The sequence below is a fragment of the Lissotriton vulgaris genome, chromosome 1_1 (genome assembly GCF_964263255.1).
Source record: "Lissotriton vulgaris chromosome 1_1, aLisVul1.2, whole genome shotgun sequence".
NCBI lineage: Eukaryota > Metazoa > Chordata > Amphibia > Caudata > Salamandridae > Lissotriton > Lissotriton vulgaris.
In genome coordinates this window covers 1,824,697,975-1,824,713,191 of record NC_141685.1, presented here as the reverse complement: position 1 = coordinate 1,824,713,191, position 15,217 = coordinate 1,824,697,975, and positions in this window count along the sequence as shown.

Genomic DNA, 15,217 nt, shown 5'->3' with positions numbered 1-15,217 from the left:
TAATCCACATTTGTAAAGCGCAAACCATCACCCGTTAGGGTCTCTAGGCGCTGGGGGCCGTCGGGAAGATTAAGCAAGCTATTGCTCACAGTCACATGGTGCTGGGCTAATCTGCCGCCGGCCCCGGGGATAGAACCGGAAAGAACCTCCAAGCCGGAGGAAAAAAAAGCTTACTGAAGTATTTTCCAATAAATCCAAGATGAGGAATAGTTCATCAAATGAAGTTTAATCCAGGAATAAAAGATCCCATCCACATATAATGCCAGCAGACATCAACTGACTGAAATTAGAACATTCCCATGTCAACATAGGATGACATAACTAAGATTCTATTAAAGCCGCAGTGTAAAATACTACACATCCTCTTCCCTCCAAAACAAATAAAAAAACAATATATAAGTTATGAACATACACAAAAATTATAAAGATGCACAACTATACAAAATCAGAAAGATAACTAGGCCTTCTGGACACACGTGCAGAAGACCTAACATTTCCAGAAACAATTGCTTTACTATTTTCCAAATCCTTTTCCTTCGAATCAAGACCTCCTTGCAATTTCCTTCTAACAATGACAACTCTGTTTAAGTTCCAAATCGTGAGTGATCGTGAGTTTGCACTGCATTGTTGAAAATTTTGATTACTTTGATAGGCTTCATAAACTTTGTTTCTGAAGAACCCACCATGCCAGGTCGTCTGATCATGACCATATCGCCAACACAGACAACAGTTTTTTTGACACTTTTTTTAACATCAAAATATGCTTTTCGACGTTCAGCTTTATCCCTCTCATTTTTAACAATTTCATCTTTGTTGCACACACATTCTTTACCCTTCAACACTCCATACTTATTAACCCAAAAAGGTTCAACATGAGTGTTAGGAATTCTCCCCCGAAACAACAACAATGGCGTCTTTCCAGTTGTAGCATGAGGAGTATATCGATATTCTTCTATTTTTTCAAAACACATTTTTTCCAATCAGATGACAAATTTTTAGCTAAACTAATAGTGTCCTTGATTACTTTATTAAATCTCTCAACCATACCATTGGCCTCAGAGTGGTAAAGAGAACAGGTCTTATGTGTAATACCCTTAGAAGATAAATAATGTTCCATTTCCTTGGAAACAAACTGAACTCCATTATCTGATAAAATGGTTGCAGGAAGACCTTCTCTACAAAATAACTCACCCAAACATTGGATAATCTTACTTGAATCAATTCCAGACAAAAAAAATACCTCTGGCCATCTTGAGAACATGTCAATGACCACCAGTATAAACACCTGAGAATCTCTATGTTGTATGGGACCCACTAAATCAAGAGCTATGTCCTGCCAAGGACCATTAGGTCTTCTTCTTAATAACATAGGCTGCGTGTGCGTACTATAAGACATAACCTCACATAAAGTAACATCCTTTTGCAACTCTTCAGACCATTTCTTCTCAGATAGAAATTCATAATCCACAGCACAAACCAGTTCATCATCTAAATCCAAATAATCGTCTTCCAAATTTCTGTTAGAAACTAAACGTCAGAGAAAATCTGCTATACCATTATCCACACCCGGAATGTATTGAATACCAAAGCTATATTCTTGTAGGCCAATAACCCATTTTGATATCCTACCAGATACCAGATCCAAACCTTTCTTGCTAAAAATCTCCACTAAGGATTTATGATCAGTATGGACATCAAAGACCAGACCCCAAAGAAATTTCTTTAGCTTTCACACTGCCCAAAACACAGCCAATGCATCCCTCTCTACGACAGAATAACGAGTTTCAGCATCTCTCAAACTTCTGGACAGAAACATTATGGTTTGCATGCCTTCAGGACCATTCTGCTTCAATACAGCACCTAACCCTTTCTCACTTGCATCAGTGACTAGAATAGACTTGAACTTAGGATTGAAACTTTTTAGCGCAGGAGCACTGTTTAACCTTTGTTTAATTTCAACAAACTCATTCTCACATTGATCAGACCACTGAAATTCCACACCTTTCCTCAACAAACACCTCATGTTTACTGTTAATTCGGCGAAGCCTTTGACACATTTTGCATAATATTCTATCATGCCTAAAAGCTTCATGAGTTCACTTTTATTTTCCGGTGCCACCATTTTGTTTATGGTGTCTACAAATTCGGATTTAGGTTTCACACCATCACCTGAAATGTTATGTCCTAAGTAATTAATAGAATCAGACCTGAACTTACACTTGCTTGCTTTCACAGTGAGGTTGTGTATGCTGAATCTTTCCAATACCATATTTAATGTTATATCATGGTCAGACACATTATCTGCAAAGATTAATACATCATCTTGATATATACAAACACCAGGAACATCTTTTAATACTTTTTCCATAACCCGCTGAAACACAGAAGAAGCAGATACTAACCCAAATGGCATCCTCTTGAATCTATACGTGCCAAAAGGTGTAATAAAAGACGTAAGATCTCTGCAAGACTCCTCCAATTCAATCTGGTGATAGGCAGAGGTAAGATCTATTGTACTAAAGACTTTGGCATTTCCTAGCAATACCAATAACTCTGCAATATTAGGTAAAGGATATCTGTCAACAATTACACATTTATGCAGTTGCCTGAGATCAATGCATAAGCGCAAATCGCCATTAGGTTTTCGTGCTGCGACGACCGGAGCCATCCATTCACAACCCTCTATTTCTTCAATTATGCCATTTTCAATGAGTTTTCCAATTTCTATTTTCATATCTTCTTTTACAGCTAAAGGTACACCCCGGACCTTACAGCTCACAGGAATAGAGTCATTCTTTACCCGTATCTTATGTTGATAACCTTTAAAACAACCTAGAGTTTCTTTAAAAACATTAGGAAATTTCTCTTTTAACTCACATGTAAATTTGTCTTCCATTGACTTCCCTTCAATTAATTTCTTCTCTTCAATTAATTTTTCTTCTTCATTTATAACATTAAGAATTCTGTCTCTCAATTGTATGCAAGGAGTGGCATTAGGATCTAAATATACACCCAAATCACCTTGATGAAACCAGCTGATGATGCTGTCACCCTTCTTGGAGACATACACTTTACCAGACACAAACCTAGACTTGTACTCTATAAGACCCATAAAATAACCATGTAGTTTTATAGGCTTCTTGTCATATCCTAATGGAATGATGTCAGGTTTTATAAGAGATACCTTACCTTTCAATTTCCTAGTGAAAAATTCATCAGAAATGATGGTAATTTTGGCACCAGAATCGAACAAAACTTTGTTTTTTTCGCCCTCAACTAATATTTCATCAATGGGATCAGGTCTTTTACGCGGGATTACCCCACCATCCCCAATAGCTTGATCCACTTCAATATCACAATCAGATCCCGAAGAGGTTCTCTCAAAAATGTCTACCTCTTTTACCTTAGATCTAATTTTTGTTTTATACAAAAAGGAGACATGACCTTTCAACTTACATTTAGAACATGTTTGTTTGAGAGCAGGACATTTTTTGTCATTAGCGAGATGACCTGGTTTGCCACATCTAAAACACATAAGTTCAGATCCAGACTTTTTTAACTCTGGCCTAGTGGCATCCTTAACATATTTATCATTTTTAGTCTTTACCATCTGCACTTTATTTTCTTTTTCAGCACTTTTTTTGATTATAGCCACACATTTAGGAGAATGTTCAATACGCTTGGCAATAGATAATACTTCATCAAGTGAAAGTTCATCTTTTAGCCATAACTCATCTCGAACTTTTTCTATTCCACAACCAAACATAAATTGATCACGAATACGTTCGTCAATCAAAGCTCCAAATTTGCATGAAGATGCAAGCTTCCTTAAACGAGTTACATAAGATTCAATAGTTTCTTCATCATTTTGCATACATTTTGTGAACTGGTACCTCTCAAGAATAGTACTAACTTTGGGTAAAAAATGCATATCTAATTTCTTTATGCTAATTTCATATTCATTTAAGCCATTTGCCTCTGAAGGAGGAAGATCAGGCAAATCATCGAATATATCCTGACCTTCAGATCCCAAACAATGAAGTAATAAAGAACATTTTCTTTCTGCACTGAGAGAGGTCCCACAAACTTTAGCAAATCGTTCAAAGACTACTTTCCATTTTTTCCATCTGATTGGAGGTTCAACAGGACTGGATAGAAAAAATGGCGCAGCTGTAACATTTTGCATTTTGTAATTTTTGAAAAGACACTAAGTAAATAAACAAGTGATTAAAATGGCATTGAATAGATAGTTAAAAAAAAATGAAAACCATGAACTTGTTTTTACAAACAATTGCCCTTGTGTGAGAAAAATATACAGGAAATGCAGCAATAAACCAATCAAAATCCTTCTTTCCTCTTAAATAACTCCAGTTGGTTGAAAACACGAAGGAAAAGAAGGTAAGATACAAAATGCCTTGAGATAAAATGTTAATTTGAGTAAACGTTAGTTTAGAGACTGTTGAAAACGTTCCTCTGTTTACATATGTTTGTTTAACTGAAAGCATCCAGCATCCATTGTAGACAACTGTTTTTGTATATCCGTGTTTCCGTGAAGAATGTTCCTTAGTATATTTATTTAAATGAAAGTATTCTGTGTTAAGAATGGGTAGACACCACGGACAAGGGTTTGGTAGTAAACAATTAGGCTCTTGACTAGCGTAATAATGACACGCGTTTAGTATTAATTGGACGCTGTTTAACTTTAATGACACGATGACGGCTTCTTCACGCTGTGCCGCTCGTGTTTAACAAGTTTGTTTTCCCTTCAATTAAAGACACGCGATGACGGTTTTGCTGCTCGTGTTCATGAAGATTGTTTCCATTCGATGGAAGACACGCGATAACGGCTTTGGTGCTCGTGTTCATGGAAGTTGTTTATATTTAATTAGAGAGACCACGCGATGGCAGAGATAACAAATTCCATTACGAGTGGCTGAAGCTTCACGCGCCTCTCGCGCACAGTATTATGTTTTGAAACAGCTGATTGCATGCGTTTTATACAAACTGTTTGCCGAGTTAATCCAAGATAATTTACAGTCATAAAGCCACAAATATTATTATTAATTTACGCATTGTTTATATTTAACAGATGCTCGAGGTCAGGCAAGTTTCCAGACAACACACGCTCTTTTTATTTTTTTAGACAGTTGATTGCATGCCGAGTTAATTCACAGTCATTAAGCTAGAATTACTTCCATTATGCCTTGATTCTTACCTGAAGTTAGAATTGTTTTGATGAAGCTGTTTGCGCACTGCTTAAGATTAGGCTTCTCGAGCACAACAAGCATATTTTAATAAAGACTCTTCAAGCTCAATAGCTTACTGCAAGTTTGAATATTGAAGCTGCATAATAGATCAAATAATAACAGACAAGATATTATGCTCCAGCATAGGAGAAGAGATTGTAAAACATGCAGCTGATTATAATAAAAAGGAAGAAGAGTCAATGTCACTCACAAGTTGATAGATGTCAATGATAAGAGTTTTATGTTAGGCAGTTAAGTGAGTGGTTGACTTATCTTCTTAGCCAGAAAGAATAAAGTTGATTCTTCTCCTCCTCAGAAAGACTTATGTTGGGATCTTTTTCCTCTGTTCCAAGCCGACTACGCCAGTGAAGTATTTTCCAATAAATCCAAGATGAGGAATAGTTCATCAAATGAAGTTTAATCCAGGAATAAAAGATCCCATCCACATATAATGCCAGCAGACATCAACTGACTCAAATTAGAACATTCCCATGTCAACATAGGATGACATAACTAAGATTCTATTAAAGCCGCAGTGTAAAATACTACACTTACCTTCATCACAAAGATATGACCAATGAAATATCAGTGCAGAGAGTTAAGGACTACTCAGTTATATAGTACAGAGTTCTGTTATTGTTTTTGGAGCAACATCTTCCAATAATAATGTATTGAATATTTTCTTTTCTTTTCCTTTTCTTTTTTTAATCATATATTTGCTAATGTATTTCATGTTTCCATACCACAATCAAATGCAGCCATGGCATAAAAGGCCCATTCAGGACTCAATCATAATAGGACAATGTTAAAACATAATGAGAAAATGACACATTATCACGTGCCCATATTGGGCTAAATTAGGTGGACTTTGAAATTCATGTTCCAAGAGAACATTAATTATTTTGTACAGTAGTTAAGACAGAAATGATTATGGGAATGATGAATTTATATTTATTTAACATTGTTGAAAATCATGCAAAGATGGCGCTATGTTTTGTCATAATGCAACAGGACTATTCAATCACAGCCAGTTTTTAATTTCATGAATTCACATGTAGAATTGTTTGCCGTTTCCGGCACGCCCGATGACACTGAAGAAGGTGACACGCGAAACGTGTTGGTTTGCACGAGTGATTAAATAATTCAAAACCTCACCTCCTGCGAGTGACTCTTTTGTCAGGATAAAACTTTTCCTGAACTTGTGGAGCTTTTATTGAACAACACGGGTACACCCCCGTGACTGAGGCACCTGAGAGTGCGCTGGATAAAGATGACCGTGCACCAACGCAGTCCCTTGTATATATATATATATATATATATATATATATATATATATATATATATATATATATATATATATATATATATATATATATATATATATATATATATATATATATATATAACACCACATTCATTAATTTGAGTACTGTGATTTTAACAGGAGAACAATCGATATTGAAATTGGGACTGTCTTTCTGTGATGATAATGAGTATCATTACCCCAATAGCAGAATGGACTTATATTGGTTTCTCCGCAAACTTAAATTGTCTAAAATGCATTTGAATCAAAATTCCCTAAACCAGCCTTCTCAAGGACAACTATCAGACTCTTAAAATGAATTAAATTTTTTGAGTGTGAATGACGCACCTGCTTTGACAGATTTGCTAACACTAATAAATGATGACGGTCCATCTGAAAGTGATGAACAAACAGAATCTATGACTACAGGGATGGAAAGAGGGGATCATACCCCTTTTCTACTGCCATCTAGATTTCCACGCCAATCGATAAGAGATAATCTGGATATCTTTTGGGAGAATGTGACAAAGGATTCGAAACGACTGTACTATGTAGCAAATCAAAAGAAAAAGAAAATGAATCCAAAAAAAGCCTTATTTCATAAAACAGTGATCAAACTACAGAAAGAGGAAGGAGTACTGATCAAACTTTCTTATAAAGGAGGAAATATTGTGCTCTGGGGCCGGGAACTTTATAAGAAGGAAGCACTCAGCCAATGAAACAACTCTGAATTCTACAGCAGGATCAGTATGAAGGAATATGAAAAAGTAAAATAACAATTCTTTAAAAGAGTGGATGTCTGGAAGGAGGAAGAATTACTGAGATGGGACGAGTTTAAATTCATTAAGAAGGAGAAGCCAGCAATCCCAGTATTCTATATGCTGCCAAAGGTGCATAGGAGCACCACTAGTCCACCTGGGAGACCCATAATTTCCTCATGTGGGAGTTTGTTAGAATATGCGTCAAGATACATTGATTACTTCTTAAATCCAATTGTAAGATCATTGACCTCATATATTAAGGACTCCACAGACTTTCTCAAATGCATTTTTGATGTACGATGGAATGCAAACACCATGACATATCCACTTTATACACTAGTATAAGGCATACGGATGGGCTTAAAACAACTGAACACTTTCTAAAAAGGAGACCAATACGATTTCTGGAATATAATCGAATGCTCCTAGAACTAATGGAGTGGTGCCTCACGAAAAACATATTCCTCTTTGGTGAAGAACTCTTCCTACAAGAACAAGGGACTGCGTTGGTGCACGGTGTAGTCGCAACTCCCAAAAAAGTCCGGAAGCAATTTGGGTACTTTTAGAAGTCAGTTGGTAAGGGTTGATATGTGTTACCATTAGAAGTGTGCTTTAGAATTTGGAAGAATCTAGGAATAATCTAGGAAGCAATGTGATTTGTTACTTACATGCATTTGTGTGGAGAAAGAGAGGAACTTTGCCATTACTGGTTTTGCCTTGCTGAGAGTAGTGCATTACATTGATTGTGTGCATAAGAACATTCTTTCTGAGGTTGTGATATTCTATATTCTACAGATCAATTTGGAAGGTGAGTTATAAGTTGGTGAGGTGGATTATGTGTTAGGTTTATTTTCAATGGTGAAGAAAGATGATCATATAAGGTGTTATTAATTAGGCTTCTTCTAGTCTGTAGAAAGGTATAGTTGAATGATGCCACATAATGTTAGAAAGGTGAAGATGCAGCACAAAGTGTGGTTTCAAGGACACTCATAGAAGGTGTTATTAATTAGGCTTCTTTTTACTAGTCCGTAGAAAGGTATAGTTGAATGATGCTGCATAATTTTAGATAGATTGGTGAAGATGCAGCAAAAATGTGTAGTTTCAAAGATGATCATACAAGGTGTTATTAATTAGGCTTTTTTATCTAGTCAGTAGAAAGGTATAGTTAAATGATGCCGCATAATTTTAGAAAGAATTGTGAAGATGCAGCACAAGAGTGTGCTTTGAAAGATGCTCATATAAGGTGTTAATAATTAGTTTATTTTTCTAGTCTGTACAAAGGTATAGTTGAATGATGATGCATAATTTTCAAAAGAAATGTGAAGGTGCAGCACAAAAGTGTGGTTTCAAATATGCTCATATAAGGTGATATTAATTTGGCTTCTTTTTCTGTAGTCTGCAGAAAGGCATAGTTAAAAGATGCCGCATAATTTTAGATGTTTGTTTGAAAATGTAAGTTTGTCGTTTGAATTTTTGAGGTTTGAATAGTGTTATGATACAGATATATGTATGTATGTTATTAGAAATATGGTGAGAGTTTTACTAAAGATATGTGACACATTCCTTATTTATGTTTGGTATATTGTACCTCAATAGTCCTGCAATCACCCAAGAAGTACACATGCACTTATAAAATCACCCAGTCACTTGCTATGTAGTCATGTAAATCCCCAGACATTATCCCGCAGTTGTGCAATTGCCGACATGTTACCCATGTAGTCCTTTAATCCCCTTGTACTCTTTTAATCACATACACACTTTTCTTGTACTTATGTAATCATTCAGCCATTACTCATGTACTTTTACAATTACCCAATCACTACTGTTGCACTCCTGTAACCAGTCGAGCAGTATCTTAGTAGTTCAGTAATCACCCAGGCGGTACTCATGAACTTATAAAATCACCCACTGACTTGCTATGTACTTCAGTAATCCACTAGATATTACCCTTGCAAGCAGGTAATGATCCAGAATCTAGTTATGTACTTTCACTACATTCATGCAATCCTGCAGGATGGACCAATGCAGTCATGTAATATCCTAGACACTACTGTTGCAGTCGTAGAATCACCCATGCCCTTCTGTTGCATTCATCTATTCACCTAGGAAGTACTCAATGACTCACCGATCCCTTCAGGTACTATTTATACACTTATCTATGTAGCCAATGTGTATGTTTGCACTCATGAAATTAGCTAGTCAATATCAATCGTCTCCTGCAATTATCTTCTGAGTACCCTTTCACTCATACAATCACCCAAGCACTACCCATGGACTTTTGGAATCACTCAGGCAGATCTAGTACTTTTCTCTGTTTATAGGTTTTACTATATTTCAGAAATATTGTATGATTTGAAAAGGTAGAGACATATGTATGCGTGTGTTAGAAATGTGGTGGTCAATTCTTCGGGGGTGTAGCATGGTGCCGAGCGGGCAGGCCAAACTCCTGAGGACATGTGTTAAGCATCCACGCAGTACACACAGACGACACACAAGGCACACCACAAAAAGAGACACAACACCAGTTTTGCTGAAAAAGAATAACTCTCAAATCTGCAACAGAAATCACAGTAGTCACAACGCTGCACCAACTGGCGCCAGGGCAATATATACACGGGGATTATTTACAGGGTAAATGAAAAAGAAGAAAAAGCTAAGTCCATTAGGGTCAATGTTGCAATTAAAACGTAAGCATTAACATTTAGCATAACACATTAGGTGTAAAGCTATACGTAGGCATATGAACTCACTATACCTCATCAGCACAAGTATGATAACATAGAGGCCTAAATTTAGCAGTTTGATTGCATATGGCCGTGTCTGAACTGGGGTGGCAGAGTGGGCTAAAGAACGGTGATGGATTAAACCCAGATCTGTTGACTGGGTGTGAGTGTTTGATTGGTTCAAATGCTCTGTCCATCACCACCCCCTTTTGTACCGCTTTGTTCACCATAAGTTGGCAGGGTGTGCTCAGATGTGAGTCCCTTGCTCACTTTGCCACTGGATTCAAGCAAGCCTGGCTGAAGACGGCTGTAATGCCAGAAACCGGTCCTAGGAAGCTTGTTTCCGGTCCAGGGAAGGCATGGCTTGATAGTTCGGGCTGGACTGTTTCCATGAGGCACAGGGTCAGACTGATTTGCATATGGCTATGTCTGAACTGGGGTGGCAGAGTGGGCTAAAGAACAGTGATGGATTAAACCCAGATCTGTTGACTAGGTGTGAGTGTTTGATTGGTTCAAATGCTCCGTCCCGCACCCCCCCCCTTTTGTTTAACTTTAGCAGTAGGCGAATAACAGCAGGCATTCAGCATAAAATAAACCATTAGGCATGAAAGCACAGTATGGCTTGCATTAGCATTTCATGCAAAAAGGGCAATAGGCGTACAAGGCAGATGATCATGAAGGCATGCAGACATTAGACCTAATTCGGGGGCATGACAGGTGAACCTAGGGTAGCTTCCTGGGACCACAGGCATGGTCAACACTTTTAAACACAGCAGGTATCATGCATGGCATTAGGCTACACATCACCCTCTTAGCAGAAAAGCCTAGGGCAGGGGTAGATGTCCTCCCACAGTCACAAGGCTCAATCTTTATTATGTTTTGGAACTCCATAGAGGTCCACATAAAAGAAACACACAATACAAAACTCCATTCATTACCAGAAAGACAGTTTACAACAATTACCGCAATACAAAATAATTCATAGATACATACATCATAGGCGATCCTTCAATAAATAGCTAAAAAGCATTTTAAAAAAATTAAAAATGTTAAAACAGAATCTCTCATTTGGGGGATTATATAAGGCAAACATAAAAGAATTAGCATTCAAAATACCCATTTGCAAGCATATTTGCCTTAACCATTTGCGACGAAATGGACGCAACGCTGGACATATAAAAAGTACATGCATTCGATCTTGAGTGGACAGGTGACAAAAGTCGCAGATCGCAGGGACTCCGTACCATTTAAACAAAAGATTATTTAGAGGTAACAAGTCCTGCCTAAGGAGTAACCGGAATCTCTGGACGCCGTGGGGCAAATTCCAAGTGACATAAGGTTGCACAAATTTTCTTGCAAATGAGTCAGTAAGGGGATTAACACCTTTCTTAACAAGGATCGAGGCGCTGTCCAATCTATAGCTAAGGTCCCAGGAGGCCTCTTTCAAGACAGACTTTAACTGGGTTGCGGATAAGGAAAAGAGGGTACTCTCCTCCAACTGCAGAAGCGATACAGCCTTTCTAAAGTTTTTAACAATTAGGGAATGTTCTCTTAAACTTCCCAATAATTCCGCCTTTAAAAGGATTTTCGTTGTCCCCGCTTCTCCTCTGGCTATGCTTGCGACCCAACGTACTACAGCTGCCAGGCCCTGCACACAACTGCTGCGCAGGCCAAACTCAAGTCTGCAAGCGGCCACTGAGCAGGCGGAATTAATGGAGGTTACGCTTCTTAACAATTTTCCTTCAACCACATTTAAAAAATCCCAATGCTTTAGGTCGACCAGTTCCAATTCATACAAGAGGGTAGAGGGAATTTTTGCCCTGAAGACCTCCAATAAATAAGAAAAATGCCTTCTTCCCATTGCCGAATACAATGCACTTAAGCTTCTCCCTTGGGATAAGGCTTTCTGGGCATTGTTGTCGATATGGGATTTATCGCTTAGGGTGTCTGAGATTAATTTTCCTAAGAAAACATAACTCTTTACCACCTCAAGTTTGTCACCTCCCACAGACCAGACAAAGCTCTCAAACTTATGTTTTTTTCGGCCTGAAATGCACATAATTTTACTCTTTGATGCATTGATTTTTAGATAATGGGTTTCTGCATATAAATGTAAAGCATGGAGGCGTTTGGCAAGACCTTTAGGCATAAGATCCATTATTAAAATATCATCCGCATATAACAGACATGAAATGTGCTTTCCGCCCAAGACTGGGGCTATACCGTCACAAGAGGAAAGTGAGGCGGGTAGATCTGCAATATATAGTGAAAAGAGCAGTGGGGCAAGGAGGCAACCTTGCTTAAGGCCATTAATTGAAGGAATGATCTTAGATAATCCCCTATCTCCTCCTTGCAGAACTTGTCACAGTCACAAGGCCTAAAACCCTTCCTGGGTATGAACACATTCCACAGGGGCATACTACAGCAGTCTCATTCACCTTGGCAGGGCGAAGGATCACACGTAGCATGGGGCAGAAATACCACTCCCAAACATAGCAGGCATCCTGCATAGGGAGGCCCTCAAATTAACACTGCCCCCAACAATGGCCCAAGGTCGTTGCAGCTGCCCACTGTCCTGCAGGGCAGCTGTGTAGGGTAGCTCAGGCCAGCAGGAAGGATGTGGGAGTCCCTCTTCTGGGGCTCGCTAAATACACAATGGCCCCCAGTGTTGGAGTCCCCTCCCGGGACTCAATCAATCAATCAATCAATCAGGAGTTTGTTAAAGCGTGACTACTCACCCGTAAGGGTCTCAAGGCGCTAGGGGTGGGGAGGGTGGGGGGGTGCAGGTTCCATTCCATCAAGGAGGGGGTCTGACGAATAGCCAGGTTTTGAGGTTTCTTGCAAAGATGGGGAGCGATGTTGTCTGTCTGAGGTGGAGCGGAAGGGCGTTCCATGCTTTGGCCACGAGGAAGGAGAAGGAGCGGCCTCCCGATCTGGTCTTTCTGGTGCGGGGGACCACAGCGTAGGAAAGCTGGGCTGATCGTAGGGTCCTTTGGGGTGCGTGGAATTTGAGTTGGCTGTTCAGGTATGCTGGTCCGGTGCCGTGGAGGGCCTTGTGTGCGTGGGTGAGCATCTTAAAGGTGATTCTCACCTCGACGGGGAGCCAGTGGAGTGTGCGCAGGTGCTGGGAGATGTGGCAGTGTTTTGGCAGGTTGAGGACCAGTCTTGCGGCGGCGTTCTGGATGTTCTGTAGCTTGCGGATGAGGTTTTTGTTTATTCCGGCGTAGAGTGCGTTGCCGTAGTCGAGTCTGCTGGTGACCAGGGTGTGAGTGACTGTCTTTTGGTGTTCGAGGGGGATCCATTTGAAGGTCTTACAAATGAGGCGGAGGGTGTGGAAGCAGGAAGATGAGACAGAGTTGATCTGGTGGTCCATTTTGAGCTCGGAGTCCAGGATGATTCCCAGGTTGCGTGCATGGTCTGTGGGGGTTGGCGGGTTTCCGAGGGCGGTGGGCCACCAGGTGTCGCTCCAGGCGTCGGGGTTTGGGCCCATGATGAGTACTTCTGTTTTGTTGGTGTTTAGTTGAAGGCAGCTGTTTTTCATCCATTTGGATGAAAGGCTTCCATGCCTTCTTGAAAGTCGCGTCTGGCGGTGTTGGGCTCGTTGGATAGGGAGAGGATGACCTGGGTGTCGTCTGCATATGACAAAATGTTGAGTCCGTAGGTTCTGACGATGGGGGCAAGTGGAGCCATGTAGACGTTGAAGAGCGTCGGGCTGAGGGAGGAGCCTTGGGGGACTCCGCAGGTGATCGGTGTGGGGTCCGAGAGGAAAGGGGGGAGTCTGACCCGCTGCGTCCTGCCGGAGAGGAAGGAGCAGATCCAGTCGAGGGCCTTGTCCTGGAGTCCTGCATCGTAGAGTCTGCGTATTAGGGTGCGGTGGGAGACTGTGTCGAACACCGCTGATAGGTCGAGGAGGATGAGGGCTACTGTTTCTCCTTTGTCCAGTAAGGTGCGGATGTCATCTGTTGCAGCGAGGAGGGCGGTTTCGGAGATGGGAGCACTATCCAGCTCCCACCCCTACATGTCAGTCACAGGGGGGCGGGCACCGACAGTGTGCCCCGACTCCAGCCCCCCAACTCCCATGCAGCTGAGCCCCACTCACCGGGCTCCGGGACTCTTCTTGCCGGTCTCCCCTGGGTGGCAGGTACGGGGCTTCCCACCCAGGACCCGCTCTGGGGTCCAGGGCTTGAACAAGCAGCAGGTATTTCACCGCGGAGGAGGCAGGCACCAACAATGTGCCTAGAGGCCCCCCTCCACACTCCCCAGACAATCGCGGTCCTGCGAGGCCCTGACCGGCGGGGTGGGCTCCTGCTCCGGTCTCTCAACACTCCCGGGGCTCCCTCATTGCTACCGGAGCCCCACAACATCACCGCTGGCTTCCAGCAGTACCTCGGGCCCCACCGCCAATCCGTGCGTGGCTCCTGGGGAGTGTGGCTCCGGCCGCCAATCACAGCACGGCCAGGGAGGGGGTGTGGCAGCAACAGCGAATCCGTGTGGGGCAGGCTGGGGGCACGGCCGGTGACATGGCCGGCGCCCCAGCCACATGATACCCCCCTCATTGGCTTCTCAGGCCTGGCGCGGCCTACTGCAGCACTGCGGGAATACTGTGGCACTGTGGGAATACCGCGTCAGTCCTCCCCAGGCTTCAGGGGCCGCGGCGACGACCTTCAGCAGCGCCTCTTCTAGTCTCAGCGCGACAAAGCCCGAGCAGCCTCCTTAATGTCCCCCGGGCAGCGGCGGTGAGTTCTCAAGCAGCTCTTCACACACGCTTATGCTCAGGCATGCTAGAAGTACGGGGGGGCCTCCCGTCTTCTGTTTCTCTGCACTCGCTCCTCCGGCCAGCACGCACGCGGGGTAGGCTCCCGCCGGGTCTAAAACAGCATAGCGTCCTCACGTGGGGTAGGTACCCGCTTTTATTTAAATTTGCACCAGGGGGCAGAATCGTGCGCTGTAGCGCTTAGAAGGCACAATATAGGTTATACATGCAGCGCTCAGGAGGCACAGCTCTTCCAGCACACATCGCTTCGGGGTTATAGCACTTAGGGGGTGGACAGTCCCAACAGCAAGCCTCCGGGGCCCAGGGTAACGCTCCTCACCTCCTGGGGGGTCCAGTCCAGGCCCAATATAGCGCTCTCCTCCCACAGGTGCTTTTAGGTGTAGCTCTCGCGTGGCGTATGGTCCCACCAG